Raw genomic sequence first — 24,109 nt, forward strand, 5'->3', positions numbered from 1 at the left:
CGCCGACTAACCTGGCATTCATTCACACACAATTACCTTCTCCATGCTGCTTATATCCCCGGGCATCGCAACACTATCGCTGACTCCCTTTCTTGTTTCTTATTTCAGAAGTTCAGAAGCTTGGCCCCTTATGCAGACACCCATTTGACACCAGTTCCTCCATATTCGGCACTGACGTTCAAACCCTGCCTTTCTACCACTGATAGGTTGTGAGTATGGAGTCGAGTATGGAGTTTTGCAAGCTATCTATCAGCATCCACCCTCTCGTCTTACTGGACAGCTTCGAAGGGCTTCGACAACTTCCACAACAGATAACAATTAACCTTCCTGTCATTTGACCTGGTGTCCATGACATGCTTTGTCGCCTTTGCCCATTCAAAGATGGCCATCAAAACGCCTATCAAAACCTCGTAAACATTCTTCGTTTTAATAATGGCGGTATTGTGCTATGAAAACGGAAATGTGAGCCGCGGTAAAGGATGTAGTTAGCAGACCAATCGCAGCCTTGTGCGCTGCAGGAGGCATGCGCTGAAAGCCTAGAAAAATGGGTCGACGCACGCAAGGAGGTGTGAAAAGGCATGCAAGGGACACGCAAGGGGCTCTTGCGTCTGCGTTTCCTTGTGTCGCTCTGAAAACGCAAAAGCATAAACTAGGCTTTAGAATCGGCACTGCTACCACAGCCTCCCGTAATGGCATCCCAGATAACCTCATCCAAATCATGGACTGATGGTCCTCACAAGCCTACCACTGCTACGTCCGTTCGGATCTCTAGGATCTCCAAGCCGCTCAATCACACCGCAAGTAATGAGAGTCTTTTGGGGGTTCGCCATGCCTGGGCGCACGGTGGATCCTCCGTTGTAGACCCCACAACCCATCCAAATGACTAGATGGAATAGATCAACGATCCATTCAATGTGAGTGAATTCAACGTGGATCACGTGGTCGTTGCTAGTCAATTTAAGCTAATTATAATTTCAGGAGGAGGACCAAGCCTCTTCCGGTATTCCCATAAATACAGCTTAACCCACTCTTCTCGTTCTCAAGTACCCATTCTAAAACAACACCCTCCAAACTCTTTCCTTTTCTTTATCCCTCTTTTTCCACCTTTTCTTTAGGGGCCTGGGGGGGTTTGCCGTGCCTGTCCATCTTCAGAATAAAGTCCTCCAAAAAAGAACTTTTTTAGCTGACAAGGGTATGCAAGATTAAAAACACGATAGACTGCCAACACAAATCCCATGGGAAATGAAATGTCTGCCTCCTTGGTGTCAATAATCATTTTTAGTCCATCCGCCGCTATAAAAACGTCTGTGCTTTCACCCAGGGGCTTTCCATTACTGCTTTTCAGGACAATTATGAATGTTGGGCTTGGTGGTTCCTGAAATAAAACATTTGAAACTTCAAGCTGTTCGGTGATGGTGTAGTCAGGTGATGGTGTAGTCAGTGGACCAAAATGCAGGTTTAATCCAAACCAAGGTCTTTATTCCTCAAGAAAGTGGTAAAAAAAAAGATAATGAGGCAGCATCAAGCCTATCCAATGAAAACAAGGCGCTCCTCAGGCTATACCGGAATACCGAGGGAAACACCACTGATCGCTCACGGTCAGGAGGGTCAGAGCGGTTTTCTTGTGTGGAAGCCCGAGGTCCGACAGAATAAGCAAAGTCCAGTGAAATAAAACATGCACAGACCGGTTATGACTGAACTCAATTTAGGTGCAGAGTTAAACAGCACCTAAGACCAACCTAGTAACCGAACGGACTGACGACCAGCCGGGGAAACAACGAAGCATTTAAGCCTGTCAGTGGTGATCACTGGGGTGAGCCACAGCCGAGCCACAGAGTAGGACGTAGCAGTGGGCGGAACACGGGGCTGGAAACTATAGGTTGACACAAAACAAAACGTAAGCACCATGCTCTCTAACAACACAGACAGGAGAAAGAAACAGACGAGCACACAGTAGGAGAAGACAGAAAGTCTAACAAATGCTGAATTCCGATCAAAGCTTTTTGATATACTTGGTTGCACCTTAAATGCTAGTTTGTTGACAATGTTAAATTACAGACGTCAAAAATATATTTAATATAAACAATATAACAAATTACAGTTGTTCTCCAAACACAAATGGCTAACTTTATTAATTGCAAACAGTTGTGATGCATTTCCATACTAATGGTAGGAGGAGTATGGCTGCTTTTAACTGGCCTGCAAATGACAAATCATTTGAAAAAAGTCAATTATTTTTCTGATTCAAAGGCTCATCCAGAAGGACGTGCATGTATTCTATAAGAATATTCTGTTCCAGTCAAAGAGAGACCTTCTCCAAAGATCCAAAAACTGTCCAAAGATTTGCCAGTTGAGAAGGTTGAGCTGCGAAAATCAATAATAATAGTGGTTTTGGTGGTAGCAGGAAAAAAACTAGTTGTAGTAGCAGTAATACTGGCATTTGCCGTAGTGGTATTAGCAGTAGGTTAGTGGTTTCAGTATTGTTATGACTGGGGTCATATGTGTAGTGTTTGTGGGTTTCCTTTTGTGTCTTTTTGTTTTCCCTTTATTCATACAGACTGCCAACACAAATCCCATGGGAAATGAAATGTCTGCCTCCTTGGTGTCAATAATCATTTTTAGTCCATCCGCCGCTATAAAAACGTCTGTGCTTTCACCCAGGGGCTTTCCATTACTGCTTTTCAGGACAATTATGAATGTTGGGCTTGGTGGTTCCTGAAATAAAACATTTGAAACTTCAAGCTGTTCGGTGATGGTGTAGTCAGGTGATGGTGTAGTCAGTGGACCAAAATGCAGGTTTAATCCAAACCAAGGTCTTTATTCCTCAAGAAAGTGGTAAAAAAAAGATAATGAGGCAGCATCAAGCCTATCCAATGAAAACAAGGCGCTCCTCAGGCTATACCGGAATACCGAGGGAAACACCACTGATCGCTCACGGTCAGGAGGGTCAGAGCGGTTTTCTTGTGTGGAAGCCCGAGGTCCGACAGAATAAGCAAAGTCCAGTGAAATAAAACATGCACAGACCGGTTATGACTGAACTCAATTTAGGTGCAGAGTTAAACAGCACCTAAGACCAACCTAGTAACCGAACGGACTGACGACCAGCCGGGGAAACAACGAAGCATTTAAGCCTGTCAGTGGTGATCACTGGGGTGAGCCACAGCCGAGCCACAGAGTAGGACGTAGCAGTGGGCGGAACACGGGGCTGGAAACTATAGGTTGACACAAAACAAAACGTAAGCACCATGCTCTCTAACAACACAGACAGGAGAAAGAAACAGACGAGCACACAGTAGGAGAAGACAGAAAGTCTAACAAATGCTGAATTCCGATCAAAGCTTTTTGATATACTTGGTTGCACCTTAAATGCTAGTTTGTTGACAATGTTAAATTACAGACGTCAAAAATATATTTAATATAAACAATATAACAAATTACAGTTGTTCTCCAAACACAAATGGCTAACTTTATTAATTGCAAACAGTTGTGATGCATTTCCATACTAATGGTAGGAGGAGTATGGCTGCTTTTAACTGGCCTGCAAATGACAAATCATTTGAAAAAAGTCAATTATTTTTCTGATTCAAAGGCTCATCCAGAAGGACGTGCATGTATTCTATAAGAATATTCTGTTCCAGTCAAAGAGAGACCTTCTCCAAAGATCCAAAAACTGTCCAAAGATTTGCCAGTTGAGAAGGTTGAGCTGCGAAAATCAATAATAATAGTGGTTTTGGTGGTAGCAGGAAAAAAACTAGTTGTAGTAGCAGTAATACTGGCATTTGCCGTAGTGGTATTAGCAGTAGGTTAGTGGTTTCAGTATTGTTATGACTGGGGTCATATGTGTAGTGTTTGCGGGTTTCCTTTTGTGTCTTTTTGTTTTCCCTTTATTCATACAGGGATGTGCCACAACCAGGCGCGGATTGGTGGACGGTCTCCTACCCGTCCTGTGATTGGCTGCAGCCGGCATATAATGGAAGCAAAGATGGCGTCTGAGCAGCAGCAGCAGCAGCACACAACCCTCGTCCTCCTCTTCCAACCAGCCACTTTTCTTTTGAGTTGGTAGGAAAGGAAGGAGACAGAATCAGAGCTTATTAAATGTCAGGTCCTTATTATGAGCAGAATTCACTGTATGGGGGATTTTTTTTTTGAAAGGATGGAAAAGAGTGAGGGACAGAGGAGGAGTGGAGACCGAAACAGAATGTCTGGCACACAGTTTTTAGGTTTTCACATGGCAGGCCTACTCAGACAACTGTCACAATGAGAGTAAACAGAGGTATTACAATGCCAGATAAGAAATATTGGCACAAAGTGAGATTCATTTGTTTGCTTAAATGATTAATTCTTCATAGCCAGTATACCTACAGGAGATTCCAAGTACAAACACAGGGACAAAGTAAAGTACTGTTGTTGCTCATTTCGCCCATGATGTCTCGTGGCGTGGACTACCGTACTCATGTATATTTTTAAAGACCTCAAACATCTTGGCATCAATGTTTCCATTTGCACATATTAACTGCATTTTGATCAGTGTGTATGTTTTAGCACATGTGGAAGTGGAACTAGTTTATTCAAACTGTGCGTCATACAGGTGTTGCTTTGACCCGGCCATAGCCCCTCAGTGGCTTATGGCAGCTTTCAAAAAGTTGCGACAGCAGATAGCAACCTGTAGCTACTTCTTTCAAATTTAACAAGACTGAGTCAACAAAAGTTTCTATCATCATTCCATGGCCCAGATCATGGCAGTCACTGGTGTACGGTTGCCTTCATCATTAGTTTGTTTATGTTGTGGCTTTGATGAATCCTGATTTTACCTTGCAAACACACACACACAGCACAGTTTGGACTGAAACATAAACGGGCATTGTGTCATGGGGTTGCAACTAAATTTGGGAATTCAAGTTTTACTTTAAGCCAAAGAGGCTCCTCAAGGGACATGCAATTCTTCAGCCAAACACTGAGCTCACTAACATTGAGGCTGCTGAGGCCACATTAAAAACATCTTTTTAACCAATTTTTATCAGAAAAAAACAGTGGACGTTCATAATGCAGATTCTAAACAATGGGTCATTCACCAATGTCTATTTTCCTAAATGCATTAATAATAAGATTTTTCTAATAATAATTTAGATCTTATATTATACAACCAAAGAAATTACCAACCGACCAACCAATTGTTTTACACCAACACGTCACCGCTCAAAAACACCCTATGAAAAAACGGAAGAGGGAAGGAGTTACCCGGCCCGGAGGAAGCCCTGGGCCCCCATTTGGAGCCAGGCCCAGATGGAGGGCCCAACAGCAAGCGTCTGGTGGCCGGGTTTACCGCGGAGCCCGGCCGGGCACAGCCCAAAGGAGTGGCGCGGCAGCCCAAGACTCTACTCCCCATGGGCTCACCACCTGTGGAGGAAACCGATGGGTCGGGTGCGCTGCCACAAGGGTGGCAGTGACAGTGGGGGGTCTAGACGGAACAGACCTGGGCGGCAGATGCTGGCTCTGGGTACGTGGAACGTAACCCCTCTGGGGGGCTAGGAGCCGGAGTTTGTGTGGGAGGTGGAGCGTTATCAGTTGGATCTGGTGGGGCTTACCTCTATGCACAGCCTCGGCTCTGGAACCACACTCCTGGATAGGGGATGGACTCTATTCTACTCCGGAGTGGCCCATGGTGTGAGGCGCCAGGCGGGTGTGGGGATACTCATAAGTCCAGGCTGAGTGCTGCTACATTGGAGTTTAACCCAGTGGACAAAAGGGTCGCCTCCCTACGCCTTCGGGTGGTGGGGGGAAAAACTCTGACTGTTGTCTGTCCATATGCACCAAACAGCAGGTCAGAGTTTTCAGCCTTTTTGGAGACCCTGAATGGAGTCCTGCATGGGGCTCCAGTAGGGAACTCCATAGTCCTACTGGGAGACTTCAATGCGCACGTGGGCGACGATGGAGATAACTGGAGAGGCGTGATTGGGAGAAATGGCCTCCCTGCTCTGAACCCGAGCGGGTGTTTGTTACTGGACTTCTGTGCCAGTCACGGATTGTCCATAACAAACACCATGTTTGAACATGAGTTTGTTCATAAGTGTACGTGGTACCAGAGCACCCTCGGCCAAAGATCAATGATCGATTTTGTAATCGCATCGTCTGATCTGAGGCCGCATGTTCTGGACACTCTGGTAAAGAGAGGGAAGAGCTGTCAACTGATCACCATCTGGTTGTGAGCTGGGTCAGAGGATGGGGGAAGACTCGGGACAGACCCAGTAAACCCAAGCGTGTAGTGAGGGTGAACTGGGAACGTCTGGAGGAGGCTCCGGTCCAAAAGATTTTCAACTCACACCTCCGGCGGAGCTTCTCTCACATTCCTGTGGAGGTAGGGGACATTGAACCAGAGTGGTGTATGTTCAAAACCTCCATTGCTGAAGCCGCAGCAGTGAGTTGTGGCCTCAAGGTCTTAGGTGCATCAAGGGGCGGTAACCCTCAAACCCCGTGGTGGACACCGGTGGTCAGGGAAGCCGTCCGACTGAAGAAGGAGGCCTTCCGGGTTATGATATACGTCGGGACTCCGGAGCCAGTTGCAGGGCACCGGCAGGCCCGAAGGGCAGCAGCCTCTGCGTGATGGAGGCAAAGCAGCGAGTATGAGAGGAGTTCGGGGTAACTATGGAGAAGGACTTTCGGTCGGCACCAAAGTGCTTCTGGAAGACCAACCGGCACCTCACGAGGGGGAAACGGGGAACCATCCAAGCTGTGTACAGTAAGGATGGGACCCTGTTGACCGCGACTGAGGAGGTTATCGGGGCGGTAGAAGGAACACTTTGAGGAACTCCTGAACCCAACTTCAGGCGGAGGAGGGCTCATCGTCAATTGGCCCGGTGGAGGTCACTGTCAAACAACTCCTTAGTGGCAAAGCCCCGGGGATTGATGAGATCCGTCCAGAGATGCTAAAAGCAATGGGTGTTGGGGGGGTTGTCTTGGATGTCACGCCTCTTCAACATTGCGTGGAAGTCTGGGACAGTGCCAAAAGAGTGGCAGACCGGGGTGGTGGTACCCCTCTTCAAAAAGGGGGACCAGAGAGTGTGTGCCAATTACATGGGTATCACACTACTCAACCTCCCAGGTAAAGTCTACTCCATGGTGCTGGAAAGGAGGGTTCGGCCGATTGTCGAACCAATGATTGAAGAGGAACAATGCGGTTTTCGCCCTGGTCGTGGAACAACGGACCAGCTCTTCATCCTTTCCAGGATCATAGAGGGGGCTTGGGAGTATGCTCATCCAGTCTACATGTGTTTTGTGGACTTTGAGAAGGCGTATGACCGGGTCCCCCGAGAGAAGCTGTGGGAGGTGCTGCGGGAGTATGGGGTGAGGGGGTCCTTGCTTGGGGCCATCCAATCCTTGTACGCCCAAACCAAGAGCTGTGTTCGGGTGCTTGGCAGTAAGTCGAAAGCGTTTCCGGTGGGGGTTGGCCTTCGCCAGGGCTGCGCCTTGTCACCAATCTTGTTTTTGGTTTTCATGGACAGGATATCGAGGCTTGGTCGAGGGGAGGAGGGTCTACAGTTCGGGGGGCTGCGGATCTCATCGCTGCTTTTTGCAGATGATGTGGTCCTAATGGCATCTTTCGTCTGTGACCTCCAACTCTCACTGGAGCGTTTTTCAGTCGAGTGTGAAGCGGGCGGGAATCTGAGGCCATGGTTCTCAGCAGGAAACTGATGGATTGCCTACTCCAGGTAGGGAATGTGTCTGTGACAGGTTCGTCTTAAGGGTGGGTCTCGGAATGACCATCAGGGTCTTGTTCACGAGTGAGGGGAAGATGGAGTGTGAGGCCCCGGGGAAGACCCAGGACTAGGTGGAGAGATTATATCTCTGCACTGGCCTGGGAACGCCTTGATGTGGCCCGGGAAAAGGAAGTTTGGGGTCCCCTGCTGGAGCAGTTGCCCCCGCGACCCGACCCCGGATAAGCGGTTGAAAATGGATGGATGTCACCGCTCTAATGTGTGTGTGCAGATTCCATTCTTTCCTCAGAGTAGATCATGTAGATCCTAAGATCCAACGATTCTGAGAAATTTTACAAACCGCGCCCCATAGGCATAAGCATAACACGGTTTACTGTAGTACTTTAGGAGCAACAAAAGAAGTCTTTTCTCTGTTGATGTGCTTTTGAGCAAGTCACTGCTCCTCAAACTCATTGTAGTGGCCAGTCGAGGGTCTCAATATGTGGGAGAAGTAGTGTTTGGGGGAAAAGTAAAGCTCAGCTCATTTTCCCTGGATAAAAGGAAAACACAACATAATTTAACACACACTCTTGTGTGTGTTTACGATTTATCGGTTGACTCCACAGTCTGACCATTCAATTCAGTTTCTATTCTTGCTCAAGATGGGAAGAGAAGAGCAGGAAAAGGAATGTGTCCCTTGACCCTCTCAGGAGCAAGGATCCTTCAAGGGGTATGTTTTTAGAGCACATAGTTTTCTGGTTAAGCAGCTTTTTTTAGGGAGTCTAATTTGGAGTTTAAGCCCAAAGACGTTTAACGTAGTTTAACATTAAGAGAAAATTGCATAGAAAGTTAGGAGAATTGTGCTGCATGAAGCCAGTTTTGAAATATGTCGTCATAAAACGCTTTGAATTGCTTGAATTTATTGTCACCATAAAAACAGTAACAGTAATGGGCTTTAGTTATCACAAAAAGAGTCAATCATTTTTCATAATGCTCATGCAAATATAATCCATGCTTACATTACATTTCCGAGCAAATATATTTGTTAATGCAAATTAGTTGTCTTTGAATATAAACGTTCATGGCAACCTTTTGCTCATGGCTAACATTGCTACCGGTAATAACTACGGCTAGAGGCCTGACTGGACAGTGGCTCTGAACTTGAGCAGCAAGAGTGTCGGTCTGGGCAGGATTGTCAACCGTAACCGCCTGATGAGGGCAATGCAGCGGCGCCCCAGACTAACCACTAGGGCACGCTAACAGTTAGCCTTCCACATGCCAAGAAAATGTTACTATCTCAAAGCAAGGCAAAGCTCTGATAACATAGAGGGAGATACTTGTTTGACTTAATATATTAAACTCTTTAGGTTTGATTTGAATATAAACTAACCTATAATCTGGGGTCCGTCTCAAGTAGGAGGTTTAAGAAACTCTGAATTTGATTAACCCTGAGGTTGAGTAGGTTGACTCAGAGTTGAGCGCGTGCACCACCACAGTATGAAGGCAGCATGAATGGAGCCACGATACTACGATTCACCATTTTACTGTTAGAATGCACTACACACAGGCTTGAAATACACACCCATGCTCATATTTAATCACAAGAACAATATCGTTGGTAAAAATTGGTACAATGGTATTGGACCTATAGTATATTTTTTTCAGGTGCAATGCTGTGGAACTCATTTTTAATGGTTCTCACTGGTTTGTGTCCAGGGTACAAAAATGTTTAAAAGACGTTTCAGAGCGAGGCACACGTTTCTCACGGCTCTGCATTCAGCAGCTTTACTAATATTCTAATGTAGAGAAAACTGCAGTTTACAAAAAAAGTAATACTACACAAAGAATCTTCTCGGATGTGAGAGCATGTCCACGATGGGTGACGTTAGTTAGATGAGGATGAGGTTATATACATATTTGATGGACTGAAGAAAAACGATACTGTTCAAACGAATCCAGAGGGGCAGGCAGGAAATCTGTAAACAAGGTTAGGTGGGGTTCAGAACCAGGATGGCAATCAGACAGGTGAACAAATCTAAAAAGGGGCAACCCGAGAATTCGTGGTCAAAAAGGCAGACTAAGTCAGGACGGGATATCAGGTTAATCGAGAAACTCTGGAAAACTTGGCATACACACAAGACAATCTGACAGAGGGCAAGTGGAAGTGTGGAGACCTAAATAGTGAGGGGCTAATGAGGAAATGAGCTGCAGGTGGGAAGGGCATATGGACCAGGTGAAGAGAATGAGATGATTTCTTCTTGATGACAGGATCTGAAATGACAGAAGAGTTAATTGACAAGCAAGCAGGCAGGCAGGAGAAAAAATAATAAGATGGAGAATTTGTGACCCTGAGCTTTAGTTACCTCCCTTAGTGAAACAGACAACCCAGAGTTTCCCTCATCGCAGGGTTAACAAACTCTTAGTTTTCACTAAACCAGCTTCTTGAAATGTACCCCTGGAGATACCTGCAAGAGTACACTAGATTTAAAAAGTACTAAAATACCCAAGCCAAAACCCAGTCAGTGTCGTCAACTATTTTCTAGTCCAAAGCGACGAGCAGCACTTGCTCAAAAATATCCTAAATCTAGCTAAAAAGCTGCCAAGTCGGCCACACTGTCAGCCTGTCCCTCCAGGCCCCTCTCCAAAGCCACTCCCCTGAATATAAATGCAAACCACCAACATGGTTATTGTTAGCTCTCGCACTGTCCCCAGTGATGAGAAGCGAGTGCACAGCCAGGTAGATTTACAGTCCTGTGACCGCCACGGCTACAGCCATTTTGTTTCTTGTAATCTGTCAGGTGTTTGAATGTCATCCAAAAATCTCAAAAAACAATTCTAGTTAAAGTAGTTATTTTGTTAAGACAAGAACATTACTATTTTTTTCGACTGCTTAAGCAAACTTTCTGTACAGATGACAAAACGTTGAACAAGTGTCTTCTCTCCCCTTCTTAATAACATGAAATCAAACCAAAACATCTCTCGTTACCACATTACAGGTCATTTAGCTGACTTTTTATCCAAAGCGACTTACATTGCATTTTTAACCCACAGCATTTTACATTTTTGCCCATGGAGCAATTAGAGGTTAGAGTGTCTTGGGCCAGCCGGGACTTGAACCACCAACCTTGCAGTTCCCAGCTCACCCTCTCTACCCCCGCGCCACGTCACCACTGCACTGCACTCTGTAGCATTCTTCCGCTGCACACTAGTGTGTGTGTGGGGGGGGGGCGTGGGGCGGGGGACTGTGTTGGCTCCTGTGAAAGGGACAGAAGGTGTCTTAGGGGAGTGTGACAGATGCGCTTTTCACCATCACATGCATGCAGTCTGTCGGAGGTCAAAGAATCAGAGGTTAAAGGTCAACCCGCCTGCACTATTCATGGCACTGCTAGTAACAGGACAGATACGATGAACAGGAGTTAAAGTATCTGGCTTGTGGTCTTTGAAAATATTAGTGCGGACACATTAGTATGATGTGCACTAAATACACACTCTTAATAGATTAGATTAGATTCAACTTTATTGTCATTGCACAGAGTACAAGTACTGAGGCAACGAAATGCAGTTTAGCATCCAACCAGAAGTGCAAAATAGCAAAAAGTGCAGAGAATGTGCATATTTAAAGTGTAATAAGTGAATAAATAGATATGTACAGTAAGAAATAGATATGCAATATGAACAGTAAGAAATAGATATGCAATACGAACAGTAAGCGGTATTGTAATATAAGATGGCAGCAATGGATGCGTTGCTGCACAAACACACACTTAAAAACACACACATACATACCCAGGTAAAAGCAACACTAATGTAATCTCTAATGCCTCTGCATGAAGAATGAAAGATTTATTCAAGAGGAGAATAACATTCAGCTCTGACGTCTTTTCTCACAGGAAATGGATCCTCTCTTCACCTCTGCATGTGTGTGAGTTGTTATGTGCATTAATGGCTTGTTGTGAGATGCAGGCAGAGCACGCCTTTGCACACATACACAGAGACCTGCATGTTGGAAGGGATAAATAATACATCCTATTTTTAGAGGTCTGCTCCAATTTGTGCTCCACTCCTCTGAAGCCAAACAGAGTCGGGGGTAATCAACACTGCCTCCCTACAGACAGAGAGCGCAGCACGCCAGGATATGCTTGTTCCTGCATGAAGAAACACATACATCCCTCCTCAGCAGAGAAAGCGTGAGGCGGATTAGCAACGCTTTTCTTTTCCAAGTTTTTTGGTACTTTACTGGTTACTGGTGTAACTCTGTGGTTACATCCATGGGAACCTGTGAGGAGGGAAAACACAAGGATTCCAGTCAAGGAGCTGAATTAGCGATGTGAGATTTAAATTATTTTAGAAGGAGCAAGAGAAGAGTAGTGTGTCCTATAAAGTCCCCCGGCAGTTTAGGGCTATAGCAGCTTATCTAAGGGCTGCTCCAGGCTAACCTGAGCCAGCCCTACCTGTACATTTTATCAAAGAGGAAAGTTTTAAGCCTAGTCTTGAATGAGTGAAAGCTTGTTCCACAAAAGAGGAGATTGATAACTGAAGGCTCTGGCTCCCATCCTACCTTTTAAAGACATAGGAACCACAAGTAATTTAGCATTATTATAAGCTTTGATAAGACAGTGCCGGACAAGCTAGTGCCTTTTGGTTGTAGGAAAATTTATATATATTCGATACAGCAGTGCAGTTAGATTGCCTGCCATTGGAAAAAAAAAATAACGTCCGGTCACCACGCAGGCGCGGTCGATCGCGGAAGCTAACAGAAAACTTGGTAGTGCTAATTAGCGATCGATCCTTGCTTGCTAAGGAAGCATTCTTGTGTGGTTTGGGGTGCTGTTTTTCTTCGGTTACTTGTAAAAAACTGGCATTTTACGCCAGTTTACACCCCTGAGGGAAAGATCTGTCCCGTGTCTGGTGGTTTTGGGGTACAGTGCTCTCTAGCGCCTATCAGCAGGGCACTCTAAACAGGTTGTATCCAGGGTGTGAAGGTCTGCAGTGATCTGCCCGTTTCCTGTCTGGAGATATACAGGTCCAGGATGGAGGGCTCGCTGGAGCCAATGATTCTCCCTGCAGACCTGATGATCCGTTGTAGTCTGTTCCTGTCCTGTTTAGTGGCCGATCCAAACCACACAGAGAGGAAAGAAAAAAATAGACTGGATTATGGCGGAATAGAACAGGACCAGCAGCTCAGGAAGTACAACCTCTCCTGGGCCTTCTTCCTGATGGAGTTGTTAAAGGCCCACTTCAGGTCCCAGTAGATTGTGGATCCTAGAAACCTGACTGTCTCCACAGCAGTGTTTTTGTATGATTTTTTTTCACAGTCTCACCTGGTGAGTCTTGTCTTTCACGAAGTTGGTGATCCACTGACAAGTGGAGGCTGGCACAGTGAGCTGGGAGAGGATGGTTTCAAGTAACCTGAGACGAATGTGTTTAATGCAAAGTTGCAGTCCACACACAGAACTCTCGCTTGTTCCCGCTTGTGAGTTGAGGCGATGCAGCATGTGGTGCAGTCTAATGAAGTAGCATTGACTTTCTCCCTCTTTAGACTCTCTAATACAGATGTTGATGGGTTTACATCAAAGTTGAAAATAATAAAAGTTGCATTGCTGCTCCCATACTAAGCATCAGTATTCAACAATCCATCCAATGTCAAATGTTTTCCCTTCTGACTCGGCATGACAGCCCAGTATCAGCGCAGTAGAATGTAGAGTTTGGACTCTTCTCTGTGGCTGCTTACAATGCTTCCTGCTGCTTTACCGACCCAGACCTCCTCCACTCCAGCTCACATGCTCTGTCTGTGAGTGATTATTCCCCTGTTTGTGTGTGTGTGTGTGTGTGTGTGTGTGTGTGTGTGTGTCTGTGTGTGTGTGGGGGGGGGGGGGGGGGGTTTGGAGGGTCGGCGCCTAAACTCATGTTTGGTCAGAGGATTTTAGAGTGAGTAAACAACATCTTGACCTCCAAAATAAAAATCACATGCAAGCATTGACGGAAACTGTCCTGCTGACATGCCTCACATTCCTCCCTGTTTGCTTTCCTTCCAAACTTCTCCTGATTAGGGAAAGAGGAGAGCGTTGACATCTGGTTGGTTTGAGAAATGACAAAACCATAAGGAGGGAGGAAAAGACCAGATATTATTATCGTAACGTAAAGTACTTTTTAAAACATTTTACAGCCATTAAAAATAGTGTACATTTTTAAAAATCACTGTTTTCCAAAATGTTTGGGTGTGACCACCTGGTCATCTGACAGCTCAGAAAGGAAAAGCAGGCTGTTCCGCCTAATGAACTTCTGAACCCTGCCAACATGTCCTCAGGAGAGGAGGCGGCGCCAGAATACTGAGTCGCACCCATATACCTGTCAGAGACCATTAGGTCTACAACAATTGTATGGGGTCCCTCTGGGTTTTTTGTGGGGGTTGCTGCTGGTGCATAGGGTTCTTGACCCGTTACAACAGGCCCCCTAGTATGACTGCGATCATTCATCAAGACTCTTTTTTTTTTTTTTTTAATTAGATGAACCTAGAAACAAATCATTTCCCTCCTAAACTAGTTTTATTGAAATATTTCACAACAAGCACCACACAAAAGAAAACACTCACTCGCCGTCCTCCTCACGGTGTTGGTGAGGCGGGACTGGGCGTTGCAGGCGTCCACAGCGGTGGAATGAGTGGCCGGGCTGACTACTCTCTCTCTCTTACAGTTCTGGATCTCCGTCCACAGCACAAAGCTAAATCCGAGCTGAACTAGCTACTCCCGCGGTGTTCCAATACTCCCTGCGGAACTCTGTCTGAGTTCCGTCATAAACAAAAACAAACCCAGCCAGTCTCCAACATGGTCAGTCAAAAACTGTCTGCTTCCCATCCACACCTGTGCTCATTAGAAGACACTTACTTAAATGCATTTTCATGGTAATGTGCCACCCTGTGTTCATGTCTAGGAACTGCATGTCCCAATTCACCCGGTGTTTCCCTCAAAATGAACAAAGCCTGCATTATGGCTCCAACACACCAGCCCCTAATTGTTATAATGGAGCCAATAAACGCATAACAACATTAAACAAATTCCCCTATGGGTAAGAAAGTAATTCTTAATTATTTATGTATTGCAGTAGACAAAGTTAGCCCGCTGGCCTGTACTTGTTTCCATCTTCCTTTTGATAGAGGTCAGTCGTCTCAAACAGTCCAAGTGGTAAGACTGGTGTTCTTTTCATTGTCAGTAGGTGGTTGAATGTAAGACCCTCTAGATCATTGGGATCCCTATCTTGGGGTAGTGCCCATCATGAGGCTCGACTGAATGATGTCCTGGCTCCGAAATGATGGAATGAGCTCTCTGATGAAATGAGGACCGCAGAGAGCCTTCACATCTTCCGCCGCAAACTAAAGACACATCTCTTCAGACTCTACCTTGACTAAAAGACTAACAAATTGTAGCACTTAAATTGTACTTATAATGCTACTTATCTAGCAAATCATAAATTGTCTTATTTGCTGAAATTCCTGAAACTTTGTTTCTTGCTCTTCTGAGTTTGTATCCCTATGGTTGAATGCACTTATTGTAAGTCACTTTGGTTAAAAGCGTCAGCTAAATGACATGTACTGTAATGCAATTTCCATGAGTTCCACATCCTCTCTTGACATCTCCATTTTGTCTTCTGATGTCTCTTCATTAAAATCATGGGTGTACTGATTTTTCTCAATGGGTTTTATGGAAATCCTGTGAACAGTAGCAGCGGGGTAGCCACTCCCACACAACTCATCACTGCGATGGGAGCCCTTAATAACCCACACCAATATGGTCCTAATGCCATATGGTCCATTTCCATGGGTGTTGATTACTCTCCAAGGCTCAAGCATTTGGGAGGCGTTCGTACCTATCAACAACTCCACATCAGCTTGAATTCTCAGAACACTAACATCATCTATGGCCACTTTGTTAAATCCTCTTCTTTGATGAGGTTATCAGTGCTTACAGGCATCTTCTTCTGTGTATAGACCTCTGGCAAATCCTTGAATCTTTCCCCATTGAGACTGGGAATCTCCAAATCTGTCAATTTGTAGCTGGAAACTTGCTCCTGAGCCCATGGTTCTTAAGTAGACTTGGGTTTTCTGTCCATTTAGATTAACCCTCGTCATCAGGTTTTCAGAACAAAATGTCGCTGTACGCCCTGGATCAAGAAAAGCATTTGTCTGTATGACATGGTCTCCCTTTTTGGATTTCACCTGTATTGATACAATAGGTAGAATTCCATCACTATTACCGGCCTCTATATGACCACATGCATGGAGAGAGACATGAGCGCTACCCAATGATGGTTCCTGTAGGTGGCTTGTGGGTGTTGACTGCTTTCTCTCGCTGGCAGGCTACACACCTTGCAAGTCAAGTGCTTATCACAGTCCTCAGCTCATATGCCCAATGCGAAGGCAGACGAAACAGATTCCATTTTCTTTAAGAAAGTTAATCTTGTTCCTATGTGTCATCTCTTACAATTGTGGACGCATCTCCGGGGAGTGACCATCAGGGCAACATAAACAGAATCTGGAGTTCTTAGTTTGTATGGAAGCTTCAGAATCACTGCTCTCGTATTTGCTGGCATATTCAGTATATATGCATATCTTTCATGTACTGTATGTCCTCCATTGTATTACAACACTCACGCAAAAAGAGGGCATAGGCTTAAAGAGATTTGACATCCTCAGGCTTCACGAGAGGCCAGCAGAGGACTCTCTCCATGTATGCTGCAGTCATTTTGTGTTCATTCTCAAAGCATTCCTGGAACAGATCCTTAGCTGTAGCATAGCCTCTGTCTGGAACCATACGCTGACAGCTACGCACAAGTGTGTTTGGTTGACCTCTCCAAAAAATACAGATACTCCTGTTACTCGCTTCACTCTCTACACAATGTTCAAAGGCTCTGATAAATGCTCTGTACTGCAGAGGATCACCATCAAAATGTCTCTTGGTGGTAGTAAATTAGAGGCTTGTTGTTGGATAAGCAAGCTTGTTATTTCATTTTGCCTTTGCAGTAAGTTGTAGAAAGCTGATGTTTCATTATTTTCTTTATAAGAGCATTGACACTAAACGACACCTGGATTTGTTTGCTGTACACGAGGATAATCCGAGAGGTATATGTGATCCATTATCCCGTTTCAGTTGACGGACTTCTGCCACAGCGTGAATACACTTTATGAAACTGCCAGAGAGACACACACAGCCGAGACTGAACGGCTGTAAGTTAGTTGGCGTCTAACCGAGAGACGCTGGCACCGAGCCAACACAACAGGTCATCAAACCGGCTGCTGGTCTGCCTGAAGTAGCGCTGGAAGTGGCAGTCATCCAGACTCACTTCCTGGAAGAGTCTGTGAAATTCAGATGGTGTCATGAAACCAAACACAACACTCTTTGTGGTTCCGACGTTTGTGTAATTCACAAAACAAATAAAAGAGCAGAAATAGTGGTTATTTATTTCCATGGTGGATAGCGGAAATGATGTCCTTACGGAGACAAGTAACAGATAAGCCACGCCCCCTTTCAGGCGCAAATTAACCGAAATAACTAAACCGTGGCAAAAATTTGCTTCTCTGTTGGTGTGAACGCAGCATTACTGAGCCAAGATCGGTTGATCCGTCACTACAAACTAGTGATGGCAAGTTCGGATCATTTTACCGACTCGGTTCTTTGAATCTCGTTCAGTAAAATGAACAAATCTTTTTCGAGTCATTCGTTCATTTCGGGGGGGTGATAAGATAAAGTCCTGCATTAAAATAATGTATCATGACAGTCTGGATGATTTTAAGTGATCATTTATTTTCCCACTAGCATTCAATTATCATGGCATAACTATTACGCTGAACTCTTAAGTAAAGTACAAAAAAGTTAAAATAACGAAACCTGTAATTATTACTTGAGAAGAAATATCATTCACGTCATACTAAACCTAGCCACGCGAAAGTGAACGAGGTTAACAAATCCTTTCTGTTTCCTCTTTTGAGCGCTGGTCACGTGAAAAATTATCCCAAGATCCGTATCCGAAGACCGAATCGAAGACGAATCATTGATCTACTCGCCGAGTAGATCAATGATTTGTTCATCATTCATTTGTTCAAGACGAACTTCCTACTCTGCTCGTACTGCCGGACCCGGGTCACCCGGGTCACGTTGATCTCACTGAGATCTCGTTGATCACAGCTGCCCCGGTCCAAAGCTGGCCTCCATGCGCTCGCATGTCGTAACCTTTGGGTTCGTGCACTCAGCGGACTTTCCGGGATGGGTCGTTGTCAACACAAAATGCCCATTATGTAGTGTGATGGCCAGGATATAGCCCCGTCCCGTCCACACAACACTGACCTCTCTGGGGCATAGCCCCTGTGTTGAAAATGGGCAGCGGCGGTACTGATCCATTTACGTTGCAAAAAAGCTTTGTTATAAAGCGGTGAAGTCCACAGCCTGGTAGCGAGGTTGTTATTATGTGTTGTATGTAAGGGTTCGCTTGATGCTAGCGTGGATGGACGGGGAAGTTAGCCTGATGCTAGCGTGGATGGATGGGATCATTAGCCTGATGCTAATGTGGATGGATGGGGACGTTAGCCCGATGCTAGCGTGGATCAGTGATGAGCCTATGCAGGTCACGTGAAAAATGATCTAAAGATCTGTATCCGGCAGATGAACGAATCGTTCACCTCCCGACCGTGTCTTTGAGTCAATGTTTCGTTCATCTGCCAACCGAGCCTTCGGGTCAATGTTTCGTTCATCTGCCAACCGAGCCTTCGGGTCAATGATTCGTTCATCGTTCATTTTTCACGTGACCTGCATAGGCTCAGCACTGGTACCACTTGGTTGGCAGAAGGATCATTTTCCACAAATCATTTCTGTTTTTTTGGCTGAGCCTATGCAAGTCCCGATGCGTGGCCACAAGAAAATGAACTAATCTTTTTTTGAGAGTTGTTACTCTTGAGTCCTTGTAAGGATTCGTTCAAAATAAACCAATCGTTCACGAACGACACATCACTACTACAAACCAAAAACGTCACCTGCAACAATTATCCGACCAGAAATTGGATTTGCATTTGAGGATCACATTAGCGTTACAGATGTATCACCTCTGTCATATGAGCTCATGTATTTACAACGTGGATTCATGCCCCACTGTACTCCCAAGCAACTGTGGAGCAGTTTCATGGTATGCAGACTCTCAAATTTACATATTATTTAGGGGCCATTTTTGCCTCCCACTGACTGAAAACCAGGGCTATTTAAGAATATATATAAGACATTTTTTGATACTTGTGAAATACCTTTTGTTAAAGATTAAAAATATACTTATTTGGGCTTGCTGTATATGCATTTTTCATCAAATGACAGCAATAACATTATTAGGCAGTACTAGTAGCAGTGTTTCTTAGATTTTTTTTAACCAAAATGAACAGAAAACATAAACCAATCAATTTTATTTTTATTTCTTTGTACTTTCTCGTGTTTAGCAATATGTTAAGCAATGTCGAACAGCTTGAACATTCTGCAGAATGCTGTCTTCTGCATCTGATTCACAGCTTCCACAGTTGGCTCTCTGATATTGAGCTGATAACTCCATGCTTCTGAAAACCGAACAAAACATTTAAACCTGAAACCCATAGTCAACTGCAGTCTCAAATAATTGTATTTTACCCAAATAGAGGATTGGCTGTTAACCACAAGATGGCAGTAATTTATGAGACGGGGAGAAACCTCTCACTGACTGCACTCTGTCTAACGTTAGCTAATGTTAGCTATCTAGCAAGCCTTCATAGCTTACATTAGTTAAATGGGTAATTAGAGCGAGCCAACGTTAGCTAACTTAACGAAATAATTTCAAAATAATTAATACTTACCTGTAAGAACGTTTGATTCTTCTCATCAGTCGTGGCGAGAATCAAAACATTCTTTGGCTACTGGACATTACGGCTACGATGTTTTTGACAAGTTAACTAAATTGTAATTATTTTTTGGAGGAAATTATGGGGGCATTTTTTGCCTCTCTCCTCGTGATATCATGGTATTGGGGGCAAAATTATATTTCTTTTTTTTTTGCCCTTTGCCCTTGTGTATTTCTGACGCTGTTCCACATGTATAAGGAATAGTCCGTCTCTTGTAGGATGATTCTCTACATACACTTTTGTATGTTTAAATGTAATTTTGGAAGCAGGGATAAACATTTTTCTTTCGTTTTTTCCCTCTCGTTGTTTATGCAAAGTCAGCTGCTGCACAATCCTTTTATACCGATAACAGAGATGAGATTGTCAAGCTGGTGCACACACATTTGCCTACAGGCACAGACACACACACGCACTTGCACGCACACACACTCTTCCTAATCTGATTGTTTCGGAAAACTAAATCTAAAATTGCAATCAGTGTAGTGCAATTATTAGCCATCCTATAATTCAATCCGCACTATTCTCTACCTCCTCCACTGCTGGAAATGAGCACATTCACTAGAGGAAACAAAAGCGAAACAAGTGGGTGGAAGAGATACAAAGAAAAAAGTGAGTAAAGACACAGAGAAATAGCTGAAAGAAAGGCACATCAATGTTGCTGTCACATCCATTGCAGGAAATACATCGGACGAAAGCCATAGAAAGAAATAACTAAATACAGTACAAATAAATAAAGTACAAAAATTGAGAAATGTCTCAATGAGAAGCAAAGTAGGAGAAAAGATGGAGGAGGAAGAAGTAGTTGAAAGTACAAAAGCAAAATAAAGAAATCAATTAGTGTCACATCTGTCGGGGGAAGTGGAGCGGTGTAAAAGAAAATGAGAAAGGTTGAGGAGGAAAATCTCTTCTGAAAACCTACTCTAGAATTCAGAAAGCTTCTTTCGGGAACCTACTGAAATATTTAAATGGCAGCAGTACAAGGATAGTACATCCATCGGTCTAATATGTTTGATATTTCCATGTAGAAATAAAAGCCAGGGAGTAAAATATTGATATCTGCTTCTTAATGACGTTTTGAGGATGTGTAGAAGGATAGAAGGTTACACGGAGGAAAATAGAATACACCAGGAGAGGTGAGAGGGACCAAGATCCATCCATCCATCCGCTTATCCTGCACACAGGCTTGCGGGGAGTCTATCCCAACTTCGGGCGAGAAACGAGGTACACCCTGGATTGGTCGCCAGGGCTAGACAGACAAACAACCATTCAAACTCACATTCACACACCTACGGGCATTTTAGAGTTTCCAATCAACCTAATCCCCAGAGCATGTCTTTGGACTGTGGGAGGAAGCCGGAGTACCCGGAGATTGGTTTGGAGAGATTGGAGAGAACCCACGCAGACACAGGGAGAACATGCAGACTCCACACAGAAAGGCCACTGGTGTTTCCAGTTACCTTTTTATGAATTCATTACAATTACAATTAAAAGGTTATCCTCGTTAGAGACCCAATTAATAAATAAAATGTTTGCTCACACTATTACGAAGTTCTAAATTCACGTCTTTGTAATCCACCCATTACAATTTAGAACATCCAGTTTTGTGTGAAGAACTTCATCGGTTGGGGTCAACCAGGCGCCAGACCCTTCTCCCAGAGTCTCCCAGAGTCTGAGGTATAGGGCAAAATCGCTTTATCTTTACGATCCTGAGGAGGCCTCCTTTCCGGACGTCCATGGAGTCACAACGGAACTTCAAAAGATTTTGCACAGACAATCAGAAAATAAGAATAAAGGCTCTGAATCGAAAATGTCTTCGCATATGTCCTTGCAGGGGAAAAAAGGTCACACCAGCTAAGTGCTCAGTAGACTGCCAAGAACATCTTGATGTGTCCCCAAAAGGGATATTTTCCCTGTGTTAGATTCTCTGCACCTGCTCCTTGTTGATTCGAGAATAGAATTTAAGGTATCACGCACCCCCCCAGGCCTTTTTATCAACCCCCAAAAGGTCCAAAATCCCTTCTATCCACCCCCTTAACTATCTTATCCAAACCACCTGACGAGGCCTATCAATTACTAGGGAAAAACATTGTCTTCCACCCCCCCCCGCCCCCAATTCCATCATTTCAAAATAAAAGCCTCAATTATTGTACAATTGTACAATGGTACAAAATGTACCTTAACCATAAACAAAAGGATAGAGCTGTTTTGTTTATTGCTCTTCCAAATACTACTACAACTACTACTGATATTACTCGTACTTCTAGTAGTACTACTATAACTGATACTTCTACCATAACACTACTACTACTACTAGTTTTTCAACTGGGATTAATGCTAAAATGACTCTTACTACTACTAGTAGTAGTAGTACTAAAAATACTATTACGAACAGTAGTAGTGACACTGAAACTGATTACTGGACTCAGTAATCAGAGTACTACTCTTACTACTATAAAAAGTAGTACTAGTATTTATACTGTTAATACTTCAATCAATATTACTACTACAACTAGTCAGACTACTATTGCTATCACTACTAGTATTTCTACTGCTATTAAAATTACTACAACTAGTAGTACTACTAAAAATACTATGTCTAGTGACTGTGCAACTGACATTACTACTCTTACTATAGGAAAAAGTACTGCTAGTATTTCTACTGCTATTAATATTACTACTAATGTTACTACAAATACTATGACTAATAGTATTACAGCTGATAATACTAGTACTACTACTACGTTTTTCTACTGCTATTGATACTAAAACTATTACTTCTTCTACTGCAAGTACTACTAGTACAACAATTACAACTATAACTACTACTACTAATATTACTCCAAAAAATACATTTAAAAGCTTTTATTTCTGTATTTCGTTCAAATTAATTTCAGTTTCTCCCATTTCTGTATTTTCAGCAAATGTATCGAAATTCCCAATTTTTAGAAAAAATCTAAGCTTTTAGCTTTCAGCATTCCAACACATTTTCATCCATTTTCTAGTTAAGAGATAATATATACCTTCAGTGGTGAGAAATCCACTAAAAACGCATCACACTCTCCAGGGGGACTTGAAACTCCAAAGAGAGATTAACAATCTTACAGTGCCTCGCATTCTTTTTTGCTCTGTTAAATGAGCATGATGGCTTGCGAGTGCAGAACGTGGAATACAGCAGAAGAGGAGGGATTAGGGACAAGGATGGAACCAGATGAGAGATGGAGGCCAAGAGGAGAAAAGAAAAACCAATAGATAAAAGAGACATGAGCAAAGTGAGTGATGAAGGGTGGGTGGATAGTAGACAGAGAAAGGAAGAACTGACAGAGCAGGACCTAGAGTAAAGGCACGACAGAATGACAGGCGAATAAGAAGGGAAGAAGGAGACACAAGTCAGCAAAGAGGGCAATGAAAACGACAGCAGTGAGAGGAGAAAGAGATGCTTGACTGCGTGCGTCTTTTGTGCCCGGTCCGATGGCCCTCGGGCGGGCGGGATGATGGGCACATGAATCAGAAGCTGTCAGCCTGCAAATAGCAATGAAAGAGCCTGTCAATTGTCGAGGAGAGAGAGAGAGAGAGAGAGAGAGAGAGAGAGAGAGAGAGAGAGAGAGAGAGAGAGAGAGAGAGAGAGAGAGAGAGAGAGAGAGAGAGAGAGAGAGAGAGAGACGTACAAATATCCCAGAGGAAAAACAAAGAACTGATCAAGATACATCATCAGAAAGGGGGAAAAGGAAAAAAATAATGGGAGGAGCCAATAGTAGATGGAACAGGGGGCAAAAGGGGGAAGGTGAATAATAATAAGGAAGGAAAGAGGCAGATGGAACAAGAACAGGAATAGGGTCAGAAGGGATATTAAGAGCGTGAACAGAAGAGAAGAAAAAGTCTTTACCTGGGTATACATAGATTACATCTGTGCAGCAATGTGAGGAGAGTAATATAAATTGATGGGACAAGAAAGGGGTTAGGAAAAAGGGGTAGTAAAAGGAGAAAACCTGTAACTCTCACTTTGGTGAATACTTTTTCCATCCATTTCTGCAAATATTTTATTTCTTGTTTTACAGAGATGGTGCATGACATTTCAATCCATAGGGCCACTTTCTATCCCATTTGCATCAGTATGCCAAAAAGGTGCTCTGACTCTCTCAGACAATTCAGAACAAGGCTTGACATTAGCATTTTTGCTCAACCACCACTGTGGCTGGTGGTTTTTCAAAGTTACTAGCCACTCGGAAATTTCTTTAGCCACGTTTTGTGTTGGGAAATTTATTTGACCAACGTTGACTACGGTTTGCTACAATTTACTTGACAATCCTTTCAAATGTAAATGACCAACGTAAGCACCCAAATCGAGACCACATGAAATGTATCTGAACAGCCACCAAATCGTCAGGTACTACAAGTGTTTAAAGCTCCTTTTGTATGAAAACATGTGCAACTGGGTACGCTTAGTCGCAATGCTTTTGACATGGCCAACGAAAATGTCATGGTCCTTTATGGTTTCCACTTTGAACATGCTTGTCCC

Source organism: Gasterosteus aculeatus, chromosome 4 (genome assembly GCF_964276395.1).
Source record: "Gasterosteus aculeatus chromosome 4, fGasAcu3.hap1.1, whole genome shotgun sequence".
NCBI classification, from domain to species: domain Eukaryota; kingdom Metazoa; phylum Chordata; class Actinopteri; order Perciformes; family Gasterosteidae; genus Gasterosteus; species Gasterosteus aculeatus.